The sequence below is a fragment of the Nicotiana tabacum genome, chromosome 10, assembly GCF_000715075.1.
Source record: "Nicotiana tabacum cultivar K326 chromosome 10, ASM71507v2, whole genome shotgun sequence".
Lineage (NCBI taxonomy): Eukaryota > Viridiplantae > Streptophyta > Magnoliopsida > Solanales > Solanaceae > Nicotiana > Nicotiana tabacum.
The window spans coordinates 151,249,620-151,272,197 of NC_134089.1; positions in this window are offsets into that span (position 1 = coordinate 151,249,620).

Below are 22,578 nucleotides of genomic sequence, written 5' to 3' on the forward strand. Positions count from 1 at the left end.
ACATTAAAGTTTTAAATTTGGGTGCCCGCAGGGTGTCATTCGGCCTCGCCGCGAGCTTAGGTGTAAGGCCCCTTTCCAGCTGTTCCAATTCATACATGATTTGCTTCACAAATATCATCACTGCGAGAAGAAAGTAGTGTGGGTCATGTTTTCACACACCCGACATTTCTTGGTAATAGCATGAGCAATAGTCAAAATCTTGTCCCTGGTTCGGTCTTTCTCTAGGAGTAGGTGTTCTATCTGATCCCCTGTAGCCTTCAAAACCTGAGAATCATGCAGATGTTGTTTCTGTAACTGTTGTATTTCATCTTCCATCAAGGCCATTAGATCATATCAGTGTTCACTTTCAGTTTCAAAAGCCTTGGCTTGTTTAGCCGCCTCGCTCTCTAGGGTGGTCACCTTCCTTTTTAGACTGGCAATGGTCTTTTCATAATCCTTCCTTGCCTGCTGTAAGTATTGTGTGCGCTCTTTTGTTCTTTTTTCCCATTGTGCCTGGAGTTGTGCTATGGTACCCTCAGATTTCTTCAAATCATCCCGGCACTCACTGATTTCCTTTTTCAACCCTATTATTAACCGCTCATCCGACCGACTCCTTTGTTGGTTGTCAGCGTCTATCCTCATTTGTCGGATTTGGGCTTTCAGTGTTTTTCTTGGGCCAATTTGTTCTTTTCTCCCTGATCGGCATCAACTTGCAGACTCTTTTCAAATTCCAGCTCTCTAATCTGTTGCTTCAGCTTGCCTATTTCTGCCCTGTAACTCTCTTCTTTTGCTAACCAACCCCATTGCTCTTGTGAATCATTAGTAAACTGTTGGACATGGGCTCTTTTGGCGGGCCTTTGGAGAATCTGGAACCTTTTCCCAAACCACGCATTATACTTCGGGTCCACCTCACCTTTAGCCAGATCTCGGACCATAGTCTTAGGCTCGAAGAACCGGTAATCGTTCCACAATTTGCGAATTTTATCTTCCGGGAATGCGGCTGTCGGACTTAACTCAATGACATGCTTGTTCAAGTCTTAATCTTCGGGGACGACTTGAAACCTTCCCAGTTGGCGTAGTACCCGATGGGGAGCATACGGTTGGATACTCCGAACACCCATTAAAAGAATATGACACTCTCCCGCTGACATATATAGCACCTCGGTAACGGGCAACCACCCAAATGCCCATTCAATTTGATCGGCAGTCAATGACCTCAGTCGTATGAGCCAAGCTTCGGTACCCTCAGGAAATGCAATACCCCTTACTCGCTTTTCAAATCCTTCGATACAGCTTAAGCCAGTCAGCCCATAGTTCATGTACCCCGCCCGGTGGCACAGATGTTCTTGCATCCACAACTTAAGTAATAAATTGCAACCTTGGAAAAAATTTCCTCCCTCCCTGCACACAGTCAATGCTCGGTAAATTTCTGACAAAATCAAGGGAACTATAGTGCTATCTGCCCTTTTAATTGCAACATCAACCATCCCCACGAGACTTGTCTCTATTTTCTTATCTTCTCGTGGACAAATCACGATTCCCAAGAATGTCGTTATGAATGCCAAGGTTCGTCTTGCTTCCCATTTACTTCTGTTTCCAGCATGGGTTAGTCCCCGATTTGGTTCTTCGAAACCCCGAGGATTACCATAACGCTGATACAGGAACTGAAGAGTGCAACATCCTCCCGACAAATCATCATTCTGAACACTCCGGCTGATGTTTAGCAAATCCAAAAATTTGTGCGGAGATACCGGTCTTGGTGACAGCAAATATTGACCCCTCAGATTTCCATTCAGACCCGCATAACCCGCGACTTCTTCCAGCGTGGGCGTAAGCTCAAAACCCCCAAAACGAAACACATTGCGGGTCGGGTCCCAAAATGGTATTAAGGCCTCGATGACATCCGGCTTTGGCTTGACATTTAGTAGACTGACAAGACCTCCCAAGATTCTAGCCACTATTTCTTTGCTGCCTTCTCCCAGATCATTCCACCACATGTGGAGCTAGAGGGGGACCTCATTAAGTATGGTGAAAGATTAATTTGCATTTGTGCTCATCCTGCACATTTATTAAGGTGATTAAGAAAAAAGTAAATTTATTTGATTCAAAACAAAACTACTATTTTTATTTTTGTTTTCCAAACTAAAACGAAAGACCCGGTTTTTCAAACACGGCCTTTCAGCACTTCGGAGACGAAGATTTTAAGGCTGTGTGGATTAACCGATCGAAATCTTAAAAATGACCAAAAGTGACTATTTGTGCAAAATCGGCCTTCCGGCGTCCTTTTTGGGGACATTCGTCTATTTTTGACAAAAACGGCATCACCCGACTTATTTATAACGAAAATTAAAATTAGACATTTTTGGCTATTTTTGCAAAAGGGGAGGTTGGATCCGATGAGGGTTGCCTACGTATCTCACATCCGGTGAGAATCAAACCTGCGTAGTTCGGGCAGAGAAACAAGCTATTTTTGAAAACAAGATTCTTTTTCCCCTTTTCCTTTTATAACAAACAAGCAAACTATTTTTCTGCTCCATTTTGAAAACAAGACAAACTAAAATAAAAGACTCTTTTTCACGCATTTTTGCTTTTTGAGTAAAACAAACAATTTTAAAAACATAAAATATTTTATTTTTATTTTTTCAAAATTTCGGCAGAGTTTCGACAGTACTTGGGCATTGGTTTTCTAGAAATAGGTAATTAACTCTCTACACTGCTATTTCCTCTTTTTTTTTCTTTTTCTCAAATTTCTGATATTTCCGAGATTCAGAAGCCGGTCAGCATGCAAGTCCGAACAAATAAATGCACAAAAAACAAGTAGGATGCATCAGGATGGTCTTTTTCATTTCAGGTTGCTTGTCCTAGACGGACCCAACCCCTGTGTTGAGTCCCCTAAGTCAAATGCACATGATGCAAATAAGCGTTCCTACTAGGGATCCGACATGAAGTTGAGTTATTCTAGGTTCAGAACCTGGGTGTTTGTTCTAGACCTGGCTTACCCGAGCGGACAGCTCGAGCCGAGGGGGGGCAGCGTACCGGGAATACAGAAGCTTCGCCGGCTTTGCAACTTGTCCGAACCTCGTTCTAAATTTGGGATATGACTCTAATAGAAAAGAAGTCACACGAAGTGCACACTTTTTCATAATTTAGAAGACTCAGAGAGAAGAGGGATTTCGCAACAGTTTATATATACAATTCAACAAATATCAAAGCGGTAAAACATTTATCACGATAGCATGGAACATGTAGTAAAATCAGATAAAGCCAAATATAACAATTACACTAAGCTCAAATTCTTAAACCCTGAACAAGAGTTCTGGGTTTGTGTCCCTAACAGAGTCGTCAAAGCTGTCACACCTCCTTTTTCACCTACATCCCCGCAAGGGCGTAAATGCGTTTTTCCACTTAAAGAACAATCGGAACAGGATTTATTATTATTTATTCAGAGCCGCCACTTGGGAGATTAATGGTGTCCCAATTCACCGGTTGAATCCCGAACCGAGGAACATATGACTCTGTTAACAATCCGCGAACCAGAAACTGAGTAAGGAATTCTGTTAACCCGGGAGAAGGTGTTAGGCATTCCTGGGTTCCATGGTTCTAGCACGGTCGCTCAACTGTCGTATTTGGCTTATTTATCTGATTTTAATACATTTTGAACTTATGTGCCAATTTTAACTTTCAACCGCTTTTACTCAATTTTTAAAAGAAAGTTGAACGTCGTCTAAAACATGTCTTTAGATTGCGTCACATGAAATGCACTCGCAATCCTGAACACATTTTATTCAACATTTTGGGATTTGATTTGGGTCACATGAAATGCACACCCGAGTTTAAGAAAGTAATTTTATTAAAATACGCGCCTAAAGCGACTAACACGTTATTATCTTTGGGGGGGAATGAAATTCGCTAAACGGCCCATCCCGAATTCTAAGTAATTTAATACAGACATTTATTGAGGACCCCGCGATTTAGGCATTTTATTTAGCGAGGCTCATCTCAGTTTATTATTTAAAAGGCAAACCTAAAAGCAACTATGATTTTCTATTTTTCTTTTTCTCTAATAATAAAAGAAAAAGTCCTAATTAATTTGTTACTGGACCAAATAATAATTCTGCACCACAGTCTAGCCATTGGGCTCCAGGATAAGCCCAACAAAGAGAAATTACACCAGGTCTATACCCCAAAATTGGCCAGTCGCAGACCTTGGCCCAGGTCCAAACGTGAAGGGAATTAAAGCTGGACCTGGGCCCGCGTCAGAGGAGCTGAAGCTCAAACTGCTGGAAACAGGCCGCTGGGCCTTGATCTTTATACCAAGCAAACTTAATTCAATTAAAACGAATACTACTTAATTTTCTTCAAGTTATTCCATGTGCACTCTATAATTTGTAACAAGTAAGAACAAGGAACACCTACTCAAATTAGCAAGCACTGATCATTTTGATTCCAATTTCAAGCTTGGGTTATGCCTAACTAATGTATTACCACAATATTCCGAAGGCAATGGAGTGATTAACGACTAAGTTGAGCTATCAAACACACTTCACCAATTTAAGTGCCTATTCCCTGATCTTAAGCTCAAATTACTGGTGTCAAAACTAAAGTGCTGCACTTACTAAAACAATTATTAGTCCCGATTTTAACATTATCATGATCTACATTCTGATTTCAAGGCCAATTTTTAGCTGTAATGAATAATTATCACATGAATTCAAGATACACTACACTAAAACTACTATTCAGAATGAACAAATTCTAATTCAAATTTAACAGTCCAATATCGTTCAAAGTCCAGATTATTACACATCAAATCTGATTTGCATCAAACAATGTACACACTAACTAACATTTATCTAGCCATCAGTGTACAACACATAGAGAACATGAACATGCTGATCTCATTTCTATTTCAATAGCTACATCAAGGTAGATTTGAGACGTGTACCTGGAGTATGAAATACAAAAGGAAAGAGAGAGAGGTCAGCAACAGCAAGTGTAACATCAGTTTGGATTTCAAACAGCAGCAAACACAGCCAGTTCAGCCCAAAAACAATTCAGCAGTCCAGAAACATTTTAAAACTCAATAGGACCAGTAGATCTACCTATAACAATACCAGATAACCAGAAAATGAACCCAACACATCAACATCTTTAGCATATAACCCATAGTCAACTCGATTGTATCAGATTTAATACCCAGATGACTCGAATCACCTTCAGACCTCAAACATCAACTAGTAACAAAGGAATTCAAATTGTTTTGGATCCTAGCTAAGCTAGAAAATTGCGCTAGATGCTGAGGTTCAAAATAGCCTAAGGAAAAGCAATGTAACAGTTGTTTTTTTCGAGTTTTCTATTGTTTTTTTGGATTTTCTACTGGATTTTTTTTCGAAACTAAAATCTAGAAGAAGATTTTTGAACTTCCAATGATTTGAAATTCAAATTTTAGGCTCAGATCTGCAGAGAGGGTTTTGGGGGAAATTTTTGGGGTTCCAACTTGTGTGTTAAGGCAAAGAGGCATGCCTTTTATAGACAAAGATGAGGGCAGCCCCTTAATTTCTGTTTACAATTCAGTCCCTTATTTATTTTTAGATTAGTCCTTTAGTTATTGACTTGTTCCTCAAGTAAGTGCAATTATTTTCTGAATTCTCACCCTAAAACCCCTTCTAGAATGCTCTAGGAAGTTCAAGTAACAACTACAAGATTCTTTACCCTATCATTCCTAAACTACCTTTGCAATGCCCTGTTATTTACCCCAAACTAACCAACCCTTCACCTCAGTTAAAACTATGGTTTAATTAAACAAACTCTAAATCAAATGTTCATAAGCAGATAATCACCTAAAATCAAACTAGCTAGACATATTAAGCTAAATACGAAGTTAAACCTATTAATGAACTATTCTTAGAAACTAAATCAAAGTGAAGAAATTAACTAAAACGAGAATTAAACCTATCATCACAGACTCCAATTGTACATGAAATTGCAACATCAATCAACTTGAAAAAAAATGAAACATCAAAATTTAAACTAAACTAAACACTGAACAAGAACTAATTCTTATACTAATGAAAAAATTAACATTTAACAGAACTCGAACAACAATCAAATAAGAAAACTTCAATTACTAACCCTAGATGGATAACACCGAATCCAGATCAATTAATGAAGCAAAATCGTCAAGAAGAGAGGATAATTCGAAAATACAATGAAGAGAGAAACTCACTGATTTCAAACCTTCGACTCGACTGACTTCTCACTTGGTTTCCAAACAATATTATGTGCTTGTTCTTTCCAAGAACACTCACATAATACAACTTGAAACCATATGGGCCCTTGTCTAACCGGAGAAATTCCAGAAACGTCAACAGAAACCCTAGATCCAAAATTCGCGGCGGTCCAGTGGGATTCGAAGGAAATTAGTCAAAGGTTTAGGAAAAGGGTGTTGATAGGAGTATGTGGTATGATTTTGGGGAGGTTTAGACGAATTTGGGTTTTGGCCGAAAAACTTCGCTTCAAGATTCGAACCGTTGGGCTATGATTCGAGGAATGCTATGGCCAGATTCGAGATGAGGGAGAAGAGGAGATTCTAGGGTGTTATTTTTGGTCTGGATTGGAGTGGTTACCGTCGTCGCCGCCGGCGAGCTTGACGGAGCGTATAGAGGCGGCGTCTCTAGAGTTTGTGTAGGGGTGAGTTCTGAGAGACGAGATAGGGGGTGAAGGGGTTCGGACAGTCTTATACTAATAAGACCCCACTTCTCCACCGTTGGATTGATTAACCTCGACGGCCTGGATTGATCGACGCCAAACGGCATCGTTTTAGTTATGCAAATGGGCGGACCGGGTAGAAGCTACTAGGCTGGGTCATTTCGGGTGTGTATTTGGGCTGAAGAAACGAATTAAACGGCCCACTTCGTTGTACCAGTCCACTTATCCCTTTTTATTTGTATTCTCTTTATTTCTTTTATCTATTTTTGTATTTCATTTTGTATTTTTCTGATTTTGTAAAAAAGCAAAAGTAAAATAGAGTCCTAATATATTTCAAAGTTAAACTAATTAACTCCTAAAATTGTTTAAAATCTATTTCATGACAAATTCAACAATTAACAATTAAAAATGCAAAAGTGGACTATTTTTGTTATTTTCTTTATATTTTGTTCCAAAAACAAACTATCCCCTAATTAATCCTAAAATATGAAGTTAAATCCTAAATGCAAATGCCAAATGTATATTTATTTTTGTATTTTCATATGATTTAAAATGCACAAAAAATGCAAATAATTAACAGGAAATGACACAAAATTCACAAAAATTGTAAAATAATGAAAAAGATCATTTTGTTTGAATTTTGGGAATAATTCATATATAGGGCAAAAATCACGTGCTCATAGCTACCCCTCTTTGCTCGGAAACATGAAAAGTTTTCGGGCAAAGATAAGTGAGCGAATACGAGCGATTTTTGCCCATGTTTGAAGATTCCGTGTGAAGCATTTTTTTGGAAAAAGCTTGACTGCACCCTACTTTAGAGGTTGCCTACATATCCTGGGCTAAACAGGAATCAGGTCAGTGTAGTTCAGGAGTGTCTGGTAGCTGGGACCCCAAGAGCTGTGATTTCACTGCGATTGCTGCTGCTGCTGCTCGTTGACCTTCCTTATTACACCATGTCAAAAATAAAAGAAGCTAAACTAAGCTATGACCTATGAATTACAAGATCCTATCAAAATTCTTCAAACTTGTTCTTGTACTTCCTTGTTGCTTTGTTGTCTTGTGTTCCCTTGGTAAAATCCCTTGTTGCCATTGCAAACTACAAACTGAGGTGTTGTTCCTTTCTTCAAATTGCTGAACTTGAATGTATTCCCTTGTTGTACGGGTGGGCTCCCGACTTCTGGACTTGGACTTGAAAGTATTCCCTTGTTGTACGGATGGGCTCCCGACTTCCAAACTTAAAGGTATTCCCATGCTATCCGGGCGGGCTCCTGACTCCTAAACTTGAAATGTATTCCCTGCTCTCCAGGCGGGCTCCTGACTTCTGAACTTGAAATGTATTCCCTGCTCTCCAGGCGGGCTCCTGACTTCTGAACTTGAAATGTATTCCCTGCTCTCCAGGCAGGCTCCTGACTTCTGAACTTGAAATGTATTCCCTGCTATCCAGGCGGGCTCCTGACTTCTAAACTTGAAATGTATTCCCTGTTATCCAGGCGGGCTCCTGACTTCACAAAATAGACAAAACAAAGAATTTTGAAAGCTAAAACTTTAAATTGTACTCCTTTGTTCTCTAGGCGGGCTCCTGACTGCTGCGATTGAATGTATTCCCTGCTCTCCAGGGCGGGCTCCTGACTTCTGAACTTGAAATGTATTCTCTGCTCTCCAGACGGGCTCCTGACTTCTGAACTTGAAATGTATTCCCTGCTATCCAGGCGGGCTCCTGCCTTCTGAACTTGAAATGTATTCCCTGCTCTCCAAGCGGGCTCCTGACTTCTGAACTTGAAATGTATTCCCTGCTATCCAGGCGGGCTCCTGACTTCTAAACTTGAAATGTATTCCCTGTTATCCAGGCGGGCTCCTGACTTCACAAAATAGACAAAACAAAGAATTTTGAAAGCTAAAACTTTAAATTGTACTCCTTTGTTCTCTAGGCGGGCTCCTGACTGCTGCGATTGAATGTATTCCCTGCTCTCCAGGCGGGCTCCTGACTTCAACAAAACATACAAAAACAAAGAAAATTTTCTGTCCCAGTTTAGTAACTGGGCCCACAGGTGAGTGTTACTGAATTATTTACCAACTATTATGAAGAATTTGAAAACTAAGTCCTATTACCTGGGGAGGTCCTGACAATTCCTAACAATTATGAACTTAATTTATATTTTCTAAAGGTATTACTCCCACTACATTATGCCATTTACAAGGTTTTTAAACTACCTCCTATTATCCAGGAAGGTCCTGACAACTCCTAACAATTACAAGCCTAAGGTATTATTCTCGCTATATCGTGTTATCTACAAGAGTTTTTGAACTACATCCTATTATCCCGGATGGTCCTGACAACTTCTTCTTGAATTTTATCCTAAACATGCAAACTTTGCAACCAACTTACATTCCCCTATGCTATTCATGATTATTTTACATTTAATCAAACCACACTTTGCGGTCAAACCTGATTACTGCTTGTTTTTCCCTCCTGGAGGGTCTCTCCAATACAACCGACGTTTCTGCCCTTGTTTCAATCAAAGAAAATTTCATCAGTTTATAATGGTGGTTAGCTGATGGCATTCTTGCTGAAAATCCTTCCACTGTATTGCTTTATTTTAACCAGCTTCCCCGAACTAGCCCCGAACCGCTTGCCTTCTTCTTGTCTTTCAAACCCCTGACTTTGACAAACTGAGTGTTCTGTACCCATGTTGTTGTTTCACACCTCTGAACCTTTTATCTAAACCTTTGCACTTCCCACGACATTTCCCAATCATCCCACTGATGACACTTCCGGTGATTCCCCATACTCCACTTTACATCAGGTTGTTGCTGACATGCTCAGACCACATTGTGCTTTACCATTTTCGGAAGCTGGTAGTGAGCTTTGAAATCCCTTCCCGCTTGTTTTGCACAGAACTAACATAGAACATCTTAGACAGATAAAAACCCCAAAAGAAATGAAATGCAATGATTTTACGAGTTAAGGATAGGGATAATCCAAAACCGAATGACTACTGAAAAGAAAAGGGAAAGAAACTTATCTGACCGGAAAAGCTGGTACCAATGGTCATGACATGCATTTCGGACTAATCGGCCCAATCTGTCCAACTACCCAGCTCTTGGTCGCCACACTTTGTTGCCCCAGAATTTCCATCACTTGATTACTTTACCCAAACCTTAACCTTGTTCATCTTGCGGCGCCTTGAAAGATTTTCACTAGCATACCTCTTTCATTCATTCATCTCTCAACTCACATCGCCTTACGGTGCTCGCGAGAGTTTTCACCGATAAGACTCTCTCATTTTAATTTCTCTCAACTCACATTGCCTTACGGTGCCCGTGAGGGTTTTCACCAATAAGACTCTCTCATTTTAATTTCACTCAACTCACATTGTCTTACGGTGCCCGTGAGGGTTTTCACCAATAAGACTCTCATTTTATTTTCTCTCCTTGCTTGTACCAGAGTGTTGCCTCTGACGTGAATTACTTTTACCTGCTTGACTTGGCATTTCTCAAAGACTGATCAGAAGGTCTTTCTTTGGACCGTAATGTGGGCTTTGGACGGGGTTAGAAAGAAAGGGTATGAAAGGCACAAAACAATTTCAAAATGGGTTAAAATTACAACTTTCGGAATCTAATTTCTTTCACAACAACCACAACTTCTGCCCCAGTTTCTTGCTTTGGGACTTTTAGATTTTTATTTTGGTATGACTGAATCTCAGCGAGGCTGCCTACGTACCCTTTCGGGATCAAGTCAAATGTAGTTCACATCATAGAGACTACGTTGTTGTTTTTTTTTTTCTTTTCTTTTCTTTTCTTTCTTCTTTTCACTTTCAATTTTCTTCTTGTTTTCTTTTCTTTCTTTTCTTCCTTTCTTTTCACTTTTCTTTCTTTTTCTTTTTCTTTTCATTTTCTTTTCTTCTGCACTCGCGTTTTTTAATGGTGCCATTGATTCTGAAAGAGGGATATGAAAGAAAATAAGTAAGGCTCAAAGGGGATGACAAGGGGTAAAAGTGTTTAAATAGAAGAACAAAACGCCTTCGTCATTTCAATCTTTAAAATATGCCAAATACAAACAAGTACAATCAAAATAAAGAAATCATACATAGTATCTCTTGACCGCATCGGAATTGATGGCCATTTCTACACATTTTTCTTCCACATCTATCAGATATAATACACCATTAGACAACACTCTGGTTACGACAAATCGTCCCTGCCAATTTGGAGCGAACTTTCCTTTTGCTTCGGCCCAATGAAGCAAAATACGTCACAACACTAACTGTTTCACTTCAAACTTCCTCGAACGCACATTCTTGTTGTACGCTCTTGCATTCTTTGCTGGTACAACTAACCATGACACACTGATGCCAATCTCTTCTCATCAATCAAACTCAAATGTTCAAGGCGAGTGAAACCGTCATCATGTTCCAACTCATTATCACACTCAGTTTCTTGTATTATTACTTCAAAATAAGACCGGCTTTCAAGACTGGGTCGAGGACTCCTCATGACTGTCATGTTATTGATATCAGCATAAAAAGAACTGTACAGAGAAAAAAAAAGAACTGAAACAGAATTAAGAATGAAAGAAAGAAAATTGCATTTCATTGAAGGAAAAGATAACAGGGTTTTAACTCATCCAAACAGACGAAACATAGTATTTGGACTACAGACCTTGGAATAACCCAGATAGCTTAAAGAAAAACAAGACCCACTAACAAGACTTCCAGTCGTTGACTTTTGCCCATGGTCAGACGAACTGCGTATTTGCCTTATTTGACCCTCCCTCTGCTTCAACCATGTTTACCTCAGCGAACAACATTTCTTTGAATTCCTTTCCCTTATATGTCCCCCTACCTATTCATAACTCCAAGGAATAGTTTTGTTGTTGGTCAACGGCAACTGAGTTGCTGGCTTTACGATAACAGGCTCTATGCGAGCTCCCATCACAACTATCATAGGTTTGTTTGCTACCCCTTGCACCACCACTTTGACTGGCTCGGGTTTTACGGCAACAATGCTTGACGACCCTTTCTCTGCTACCATAGTTGGCTTATTGTCTACCCTTTCAACTTGACCACTGATTTCCCACTGGTTACCTTTTCTTTTGAACTGGTTTCACTTGAACGGATTATCATCACCGTCTGCGAGGGCTTCTTAGGCTCCCATAACTTGTGTATCAACTCAATCATATGGGTCTCATGGTGAGCTGGCAGCAGATTCTCGTTGATATTTGGTGCTTTTGGGGCCTAAACCTCGATCCGATGAGTATCGATAAGCTCTTGCACAGCTGTTTTCAGTTTCCAACACTTCTCTGTGTCATGTCCCAGGGCCCCTGAACAATACTCACAACTTACCGAGTGGTCAAGATTTCTGGGAAGGGGATTCAGCATTTTTGCAACGTCCTCTTTCTTCTTCTTTCCAAGTACACATCCAGTACCGTTTTGAATGGCCTGGGTGGTTGCTTTGATTGTTGAATAACTCATGATCTTATTGGACTTGAGTCCTTCCTCAACAATGCCTCCCATTTTCACAACTTCATTAAAGGACTTGCCCACGGCCGACACCAAATAACCAAAATAAATGGGCTCCAAAGCCTGCAAGAAATAATCAACCATTTCACTTTCTTTCATCGGGGGGTCAACCCTCGTTGCTTGTTCCATCCAACGGAACCCATATTCTCGGAAGCTCTCTCTAGGCTTCTTCTCGATCTTTGTCAACGACAGTCGATCTGGGATGATTTCAAGATTATATTGAAAATGACAGGCGAAGGCTTGGGCCAAATCGTCCCAGGTGTACCACCTGTTGTGGTCTTGTCTAGTGTACCTTTCTAACGCTGATCCTCTCAAACTTTGGATGAAATATGCCATCAGCAATTCATCTCTTCCTCCTGCTCCTCTCATCTTGCTACTGAATCCCCTTAAATGTGCTACTGGGTCGCCATGCCTGTCGTACAGATCAAACTTAGGCATCTTGAACCTGGCCGGTAACTGAACATCTGGGAACAGACATAAATCTTTATAGGCCACACTTACTTGGCCCCCTAACCCCCTCATGTCTCGGAATGATTGCTCCAGGCTTTTGACCTTTCTGATTATCTCTTCCTGCTCGGGGGTTTTTGGGCGATTTCTCGATGTCTGCCGTGAGATCAAGATGAGGGGTGTAAGAGTAGGGTTCTGGAACTTTGAAGGTAGGCTCAGGGGGATAATTCTTGTTGTCATGAGTCTGGAACAGAGGTTCACTAGAGGATCAGTGTAGGGTAGCAGGCGGAGGTACCACAAAAACGGGAGTGATTGGCGGAAGAGGGTACGGGACTTGTTTGGGTGGAGGAGCCTGTGATGTATGAGAAGTGGTGCCTTGGCACTGTTGGTAGAGGGGAAAGGCTGGAGATGAGTGCACAGTGGGAGGCTCCTGAGGTTGAGCCAACGGTGGGATATAAGCGGGGTTAGTGGGATAAACTGGCAGTGGATGTCCCTTCGCCCAGGCTTGGTACATTTCAGCCATCTATTGCTTCAGCTTATACATTTCCTCCCTAATTGCATGAACGTCCATTTCTTCTACTTCTTCCGATGGGTCAACAATACTCGTTTCTGGTTCCTGATTGGCCATATTCAATCTGTCTTTTGATCGGGTGTTGTATGAATGAGTTGCCAGAATGCCGACCAGCTAACCACCTGCCTGGACTAAATTCATCAACAACAACATTGTTAGTGGTTAGGTTTTCAACAAGTTGGTGGTCGCACATTTGAGGGATGAATACACCTAAGCAGTTAATCGTTTCTATCATGCATTTGTTCGGTCGCTTGCGTCATCCCGGCTTGGTCATTTGCAACTTTCTTTCTTTTTCTTTTTCTTTGTTTTTCTTTGTTTATTTTTCTTTCTTTATCCTCTCATCGCCATCGTTTCTTTCCTCTCATTTCTCTTTTTTTTTTCTTTTCTTTCTTGTTTTTCCCCTCTTTCTTTTTTCTTTTTTTTCTTTTGGTTATGGTCGAGTCATATGGAGATTGCCTTCGTATCATGACCCCACATGAATCATACCAAGCGTAGTTCTGGAAAATAAGTGCGAAAAGTAAAGAGACAATTTTTGGAAATTTTCGATTTTTCATTAATAAACATTCTATTACAAACTGGACACTTTCGGAAAGGAAAATAACATACTCGAAACCAAACCAAAAACAAACTCAAGAACTTCTAACAGACTCTGATGCGAAAGGAAAAACAGACTCTAACAGACAACAGACTCTAAGGAAGAAGAAAATGCAGACTCGAACTACGAATACATTAAAGTTTTAAATTTGGGTGCCCGCGGGGCGTCATTCGACCTCGCCGCGGGCTTAGGTGTAAGGCCCCTTTTCTAGCTGTTCCAATTCATACATGATTTGCTTCACAAATATCATCACTGCTGAGAAAAAAGTAGTGTGGGTCATGTTTTTACACACCCGACATTTCCTGGTAATAGCATGAGCAATAGTCAAAATCTTGTCCCTGGTTCGGTCTTTCTCTAGGAGTAGGCATTCTATCTGATCCCCTCTAGCTTCAAAACCTGAGAATCATGCAGATGTTGTTTCTGTAACTGCTGTTTTTCATCTTCCATCAAGGCCATTAGATCATAGCAGTGTTCACTTTCGGTTTCAAAATCCTTGGCTTGTTTAGCCGCCTCGCTCTCTAGGGTGGTCACCTTCCTTTTTAGACTGGCAATGGTCTTTTCATAATCCTTCCTTGCCTGCTATAAGTATTATGTGCGCTCTTTTGTTCTTTTTGCCCATTGTGCCTGGAGTTGTGCTATGGTACCCTCAGATTTCTTCAAATCATCCTGGCACTTACTGATTTCCTTTTTCAACCCTTTTATTAACCGCTCATCCGACCGACTCCTTTGTTAGTTGTCAGCATCTATCCTCATTTGTCGGATTTGGGCTTTCAGCGCCTCATTTTCTTGGGCCAATTTGTTCTTTTCTCCCTGATCGGCATCAACTTGCAGACTCTTTTCAAATTCCAGGTCTCTAATCTGTTGCTTCAGCTTGCCTATTTCTGCCCTGTAACTCTCTTCTTTTGCTAACCAACCCCATTGCTCTTGTGAAGCATTAGTAAACTGTTGGACATGGGCTCTTTTGGAGGGCCTTTGGAGAATCTAGAACCTTTTCCCAAACCACGCATTATACTTCGGGTCTACCTCACCTTTAGCCAGATCTCGGACCATAGTCTTAGGCTCGAGGAACCGGCATTTGTTCCACAATTTGCGAATTTTATCTTCCGGGAATGTGTCTCTCGGACTTAACTCAATGACGTGCTTGTTCAAGTCTTTATCTTTGGGGACGACTTGAAACCTTCCCAGCTGGCGTAGTACCCGATGGGGAGCATACGGTTGGATACTCCGAACACCCATTAAAAGAATATGACACTCTCCCGCTGACATATATAGCACCTCGGTAACGGGCAACCACCCAAATGCCCATTCAGTTTGATCGGCAGTCAATGACCTCAGTCGTATGAGCCAAGCTTCGGTACCCTCAGGAAATGCAATACCCCTTACCCGCTTTTCAAATTCTTCGATACAGCTTAACCCAGTCAGCCCATAGTTCATGTACCCCGCCTGGTGGTACAGATGTTCTTGCATCCACAACTAAAGTAATAAATTGCAACCTTGGAAAAAATTTCCTCCCTCCCTGCACACAGTCAATGCTCGGTAAATTTCTGACAAAATCAAGGGAACTATAGTGCTATCTGCCCTTTTAATTGCAACATCAACCATCCCCACGAGACTTGTCTCTATTTTCTTATCTTCTCGTGGACAAATCACGATTCCCAAGAATGTCGTTATGAATGCCAAGGTTCGTCTTGCTTCCCATTTACTTCTGTTTCCAGCATGGGTTAGTCCCCGATTTGGTTCTTCGAAACCCCGAGGATTACCATAACGCTGATACAGGAACTGAAGAGTGCAACATCCTCCCGACAAATCATCATTCTGAACACTCCGGCTGATGTTTAGCAAATCCAAAAATTTGTGCGGAGATACCGGTCTTGGTGACAGCAAATATTGACCCCTCAGATTTCCATTCAGACCCGCATAACCCGCGACTTCTTCCAGCGTGGGCGTAAGCTCAAAACCCCCAAAACGAAACACATTGCGGGTCGGGTCCCAAAATGGTATTAAGGCCTCGATGACATCCGGCTTTGGCTTGACATTTAGTAGATCGACAAGACCTCCCAGGATTCTAGCCACTATTTCTTTGTTGCCTTCTTCCAGATCATTCCACCACATGTGGAGCTGGAGGGGGACCTCATTAAGTATGGTGAAAGATTAATTTGCATTTGTGCTCATCCTGCACATTTATTAAGGTGATTACGAAAAAGGTAAATTTATTTGATTCAAAACAAAACTACTATTTTTTTTTTATTTTCAAACTAAAATGAAAGACCCGGTTTTTCAAACACGGCCTTTCAGCACTTCGGAGACAAAGATTTTAAGGCTGTGTGGATTAACCGATCGAAATCTTAAAAATGACCAAAGGTGGCTATTTATGCAAAATCAGCCTTCCGGCGTCCCTTTTGGGGACATTCGTCTATTTTTGACAAAAACGGCATCACCCGACTTATCTATGATGAAAATTAAAATTTGACATTTTTGGCTATTTTTGCAAAAGGGGAGGTTGGACCCGATGAGGGTTGCCTACGTATATCACATCCGGTGAGAATCAAACCTGTGTAGTTCGGGTAGAGAAACAAGTTATTTCTGAAAACAAGATTCTTTTTCCTCTGTTCCTTTTATAACAAACAAACAAACTATTTTTCTTCTTCATTTTGAAAACAAGACAAACTAAAATAGAAGACTCTTTTTCACGCATTTTTGCTTTTTGAGTAAAACAAACAATTTTAAAAACATAAAATATTTTATTTTTATTTTTTCAAAATTTCGGCAGAGTTTCGACAGTATTTGGGCATTGGTTTTCTAGAAATAGGTAATTAACTCTCTACACTGCTATTTCCTCTTCTTTTTTCCTCAAATTTCTAATATTTCCGAGATTCAGAAGCCGGTCAGCATGCAAGTCCGAACAAATAAATGCACAGAAAACAAGTATGATACATCAGGATGGTCTTTTTCATTTCAGGTTGCTTGTCCTAGACGGACCCAACCTCTGTGTTGAGTCCCCTAAGCCAAATGCACATTATGCAAATAAGCGTTCCTACTAGGATCCGGCATGAAGTTGAGTTATTCTAGGTTCAGAACCTGGGTGTTTGTTCTAGACCTGGCTTACCCGAGCGGACAGCTCGAGCCGAGGGGGGCAGCGTACCGGGAATACAGAAGCTTCGTCGGCTTTGCAACTTGTCTGAACCTCGTTCTAAATTTGGGATATGACTCTAACAGAAAAGAAGTCACACGAAGTGCACACTTCTTCATAATTTAGAAGACTCAGAGAGAAGAGGGATTTCGCAACAGTTTATATATACAATTCAACAAATATCAAAGCGGTAAAACATTTATCACAATAGCATGGAACATGTAGGAAAATCAGATAAAGCCAAATATAACAATTACACTAAGCTCGAATTCTTAAACCCTGAACCAGAGTTCTGGGTTTGTGTCCCCAGCAGAGTTGCCAGAGCTGTCACACCTCCTTTTTCACCTACATCCCCGCAAGGGCGTAAAGGCGTTTTTCCACTTAAAGGACAATCGGAACGAAATTTATTATTATTTATTCAGAGCCGCCACTTGGGAGATTAATGGTGTCCCAAGTCACCGGTTGAATCCCGAACCGAGGAACATATGACTCTGTTAACAATCCGCGGACCAGAAATCTGAGTAAGGAATTCTGTTAACCCGGGAGAAAGTGATAGGCATTCCTGGGTTCCGTGGTTCTAGCACGGTCGCTCAACTGTCGTATTTGGCTAATTTATCTGATTTTAATACATTTTGAACCTATGTGCCAATTTTAACTTTCAACCGCTTTTACTCAATTTTTAAAAGAAAGTTGAACGTCGTCTAAAATATGTCTTTAGATTGCGTCACATGAAATGCACCCGCAATCCTGAACACATTTTATTCAACATTTTGGGATTTGATTTGGGTCACATGAAATGCACACCCGAGTTTAAGAAAGTAACTTTATTAAAATACGCGCCTAAAGCGACTAATGCGTTATTATCTTTGGGGGGCGTGAAATTCGCTAAACGGCCCATCCCGATTCTAAGTAATTTAATACAGACATTTATTGAGGACCCCGCGATTTAGGCATTTTATTTAGCGGGGCTCATCTCAGTTTATTATTTAAAAGGCAAACCTAAAAGCAACTATGATTTTCTATTTTTATTTGTCTCTAATAATAAAAGAAAAAGTCCTAATTAATTTGTTACTGGACCAAATGATAATTCTGCACCACAGTCTAGCCATTGGGCTCCAGGATAAGCCCAACAAAGAGAAATTACATCCAGGTCTGTACCCCAAAATTGGCCAGTCGCAGACCTTGGCCCAGGTCCAAACGTGAAGGGAATTAAAACTGGACCTGGGCCCGCGTCAGAGGAGCTGAAGCTCAAACTGCTGGAAACAGGCCGCTGGGCCTTGATCTTTGTACCAAGAAAACTTAATTCAATTAAAACGAATACTACTGAATTTGCTTCAAGCTATTCCATGTGCACTCTATAATTTGTAACAAGTAAGAACAAGGTACACCTACTCAAATTAGCAAGCACTGATCATTTTGATTCCAATTTCAAGCTTGGGTTATGCCTAGCTAATGTATTACCACAATATTCCGAAGGTAATGGAGTGATTAACGACTAAGTTGAGCTATCAAACACACTTCACCAATTTAAGTGCCTATTCCCTGATCTTAAGCTCAAATCACTGGTGTCAAAACTAAAGTGCTGCACTTACTAAAACAATTATTAGTCCCGATTTTAACATTATCATGATCTACATTCTGATTTCAAGGCCAATTTTTAGCTGTAATGAATAATTATCACATGAATTCAAGATACACTACACTAAAACTACTATTCAGAATGAACAAATTCTAATTCAAATTTAACAGTCCAATATCGTTCAAAGTCCAGATTATTACACATCAAATCTGATTTGCATCTAACAATGTACACACTAACTAACATTTATCTAGCCATCAGTGTACAACACATAGAGAACATGAACATGCTGATCTCATTTCTATTTCAATAGCTACATTAAGGTAGTTTTGAGACGTGTACCTGGAGTATGAAATACAATAGGAAAGAGAGAGAGGTCAGCAACAGCAAGTGTAACATCAGTTTGGATTTCAAACAGCAGCAAACACAGCCAGTTCAGCCCAGAAACAATTCAGTAGTCCAGAAACATTTTAAAACCCAATAGGACCAGTAGATCTACCCATAACAATACCAGATAACCAGAAAATGAACCCAGCACATCAACATCTTTAGCATATAACCCACAGTCAACTCGATTGAATCAGATTTAATACCCAGATGACTCGAATCACCTTCAGACCTCAAACATCAACTAGAAATAAAGGAATTCAAACAGTTTTGGATCCTAGCTAAGCTAGAAAATTGTGTTAGATGCTGAGGTTCAAAATAGCCTAAGGAAAAGCAATGTAACAGTTGTTTTTTTCGAGTTTTCTATTGTTTTTTTGGATTTTCTACTGGATTTGTTTTTGAAACTAAAATCTAGAAGAAGATTTTTGAACTTCCATTGATTTGAAATTCAAATTTTAGGCTCAGATCTGCAGAGAGGGTTTTGGGGGAAATTTTTGGGGTTCCAACTTGTGTGTTAAGGCAAAGAGGCATGCCTTTTATAGACAAAGATGAGGGCATCCCCTTAATTTCTGTTTACAATTCAGTCCCTTATTTATTTTCAGATTAGTCCTTTAGTTATTGACTTGTTCTTCAAGTAAGTGCAATTATTTTCTGAATTCTCACCCTAAAACCCCTTCTAGAATGTTCTAGGAATTTAAAGTAACAACTACAAGATTCTTTACCCTATCATTCCTAAACTACCCTTGCAATGCCCTGTTATTTACCCCAAACTGACCAACCTTTCACCTCAGTTAAACTATGGTTTAATTAAACAAACTCTAAATCAAATGTTCATAAGCAGATAATCACCTAAAATCAAACTAGCTAGACATATTAAGCTAAATACGAAGTTAAACCTATTAATGAACTATTCTTAGCAACTAAATCAAAGTGAAGAAATTAACTAACTAAAACGAGAATTAAACCTATCATCACAGACTTCAATTATACATGAAATTTAAAGCAACATCAATTGACTTGGAAAAAAAACGAAACATCAAAATTTAAACTAAACTAAACACTGAACAAGAACTAATTCTTATACTAATGACAAAATTAACATTTAACAGAACTCGAACAACAATTAAATAAGGAAACTTCAATTACTAACCCTAGATGGATAACACCGAATCCAGATCAATTAATGAAGCAAAATCGTCAAGAAAAGAGGATAATTCGAAAATACAACGAAGAGAGAAACTCACTGATTTCAAACCTTCGACTCGACTGACTTGTTACTTGGTTTCCAAACAATATTGTGTGCTTGTTCATTCCAAGAACACTCACATAATACAACTTGAAACCATATGGGCCCTTGGCTAACCCGAGAAATTCCAGAAACGTCGACAGAAATCCTAGATCCAAAATTCGCAGCGGTCCAGTGGGATTCGAAGTAAATTAATCAAAGGTTTAGGAAAAGGGTTGTGAGTGGAGTATGTGGTCCGATTTTGGGGAGGTTTAGACAAATTTGGGTTTCGGTCGGAAAACTTCGCTTCAAGATTCGAACCGTTCGGCTATGATTCGAGGAATGCTATGGCCAGATTCGAGATGAGGGAGAAGAGGAGATTCTAGGGTGTTATTTTGGTCTGGACTGGAGTGGTTACCGTCGTCGCCGCCGGCGAGCTTGACGGAGCGTATAGAGGCGGCGTCTCTAGGGTTTGTGTAGAGGTGAGTTCTTAGAGACGAGATAGGGGGGTGAAGGGGATCGGACAGTCTTATACTAATAAAACCCCACTTCTCTACCATTGGATTGATTAACCTCGACGGCCTGGATTGATCGATGCCAAACGACGTCATTTTAGGTATGCAAATGGGCGGACCGGGTGGAGGCTACTGGGCTGGGTCATTTTGGGTGTGTATTTGGGCTGAAGAAACGAATTAAACGGCTCACTTCGTTGTACCAGTCCACTTCTCCCTTTTTATTTGTATTCTCTTTATTTCTTTTATCTATTTTTGTATTTTTGTATTTTTTCTGATTTTGTAAAAATGCAAAAGTAAAATAGAGTCCTAATATATTTCAAAGTTAAACTAATTAACTCCTAAAATTGTTTAAAATCTATTTCATGACAAATTCAACAATTAACAATTAAAAATGCAAAAGTGGACTATTTTTGTTATTTTCTTTATATTTTGTTCCAAAAACAAACTATCCCCTAATTAATCCTAAAATATGAAGTTAAATCCTAAATGCAAATGCCAAATGTATATTTTTTTTTGTATTTTCATATGAATTAAAATGCACAAAAAATGCAAACAATTAACAGGAAATGACACAAAATTCACAAAATTGTAAAATAATGAAAAAGATCATTTTGTTTAAATTTTGGGAATAATTCATATATAGGGAAAAAATCACGTGCTCACAAGTGGCTCGTTGCACACAGGAGGTTCGATTAGTTTTGCGGCCCATAAACTAAGATTGGTAATTACTTATAAAAAATTTCTTAGTTTTACATATATAATTTTACGATTGTAATGTCTAAGTCATACTTTTTGTTATAAAGGAAAAAGAAAGAGGGAAAGATATGAGTCATGCTGAGGTTTCCGAGGAGACATATAAGAAAAGAAGAAGGACAGTATAAGAGAATACTGGGTGAAGACGCATGCGTCGGACACATATGTAAAATATTGACTTCATAATTATTTACAGTTTATTAATATTAGTTTATTTACATGATAGTTATATTTTCATTTCAGGAAGATTATCATAAAAAGGTAGAAGAATGGCAACAAACTCAACCTCCTTCAACTCAACCAACACCTGATGATATGGCTTCATTGTGGACAGAGACATCGGGTAGAGTAAACAAAGGCAGAGTCTACGGACTTGGAGTACGCCAACCTACAGGTCATCCAAACCCACTCCTAGCTGTTTCTTCTTCTTCGCAAAACCAAGAATAGATGGAAGATATGAGAAAACAAAATTTGTGATTTGAAGCAACAATTGGACTCACAATTCGGAACATTTTGTTAAGATGCAAAAAGTTATGAGAAAATATGGGCCGATCTATCTGATAATGAGGATGAACAAACTGAATCTGATTTATAGTATTCTAGGTGTATGGTATTGGTTGATTGTTAAACTTGATTGTGAGAGACAAGTTTATATTTTATTTTTAAACTTGAATGCGGGTTACTATTTGGATGTTTTTATGCCCAAAATTATTAGGTTTATTGGATTTGTTAGTTTAGATTATGTTAATGGTTGGATTTGTTGGTTTAGATGTGATATTGGTTGATATTTATTGATTGGTTGTTGTTATTGTATTGTAATTATTTGATAGGTGGTGTAGCTCAAAATTGAGTAGAATTCTGCCCAATTTTAATTTACAGAAAATTCTGACAGCTTTCCGACAAAAACAGTCGGAAGTTTGCCCCATTTTTTCAAAAAACATCCAGATTTTCGATCGATTTGGTCGGAAATGATTAAAAAATTAATTATTCTTTAAAAGTATTCGACCGTTTCGGTTGAAAAGTTAAAGAAATTTTATTTTTTGATTATTAATTTTCAACCGAATCGGTCGGAAAATATTTATTTATATTATTTAATTTTAAATAAATATTTATTTTTATTGAAATAATCACGCGTACGGTAAAATTCCGACCACTTTGGTCAAAAATTTG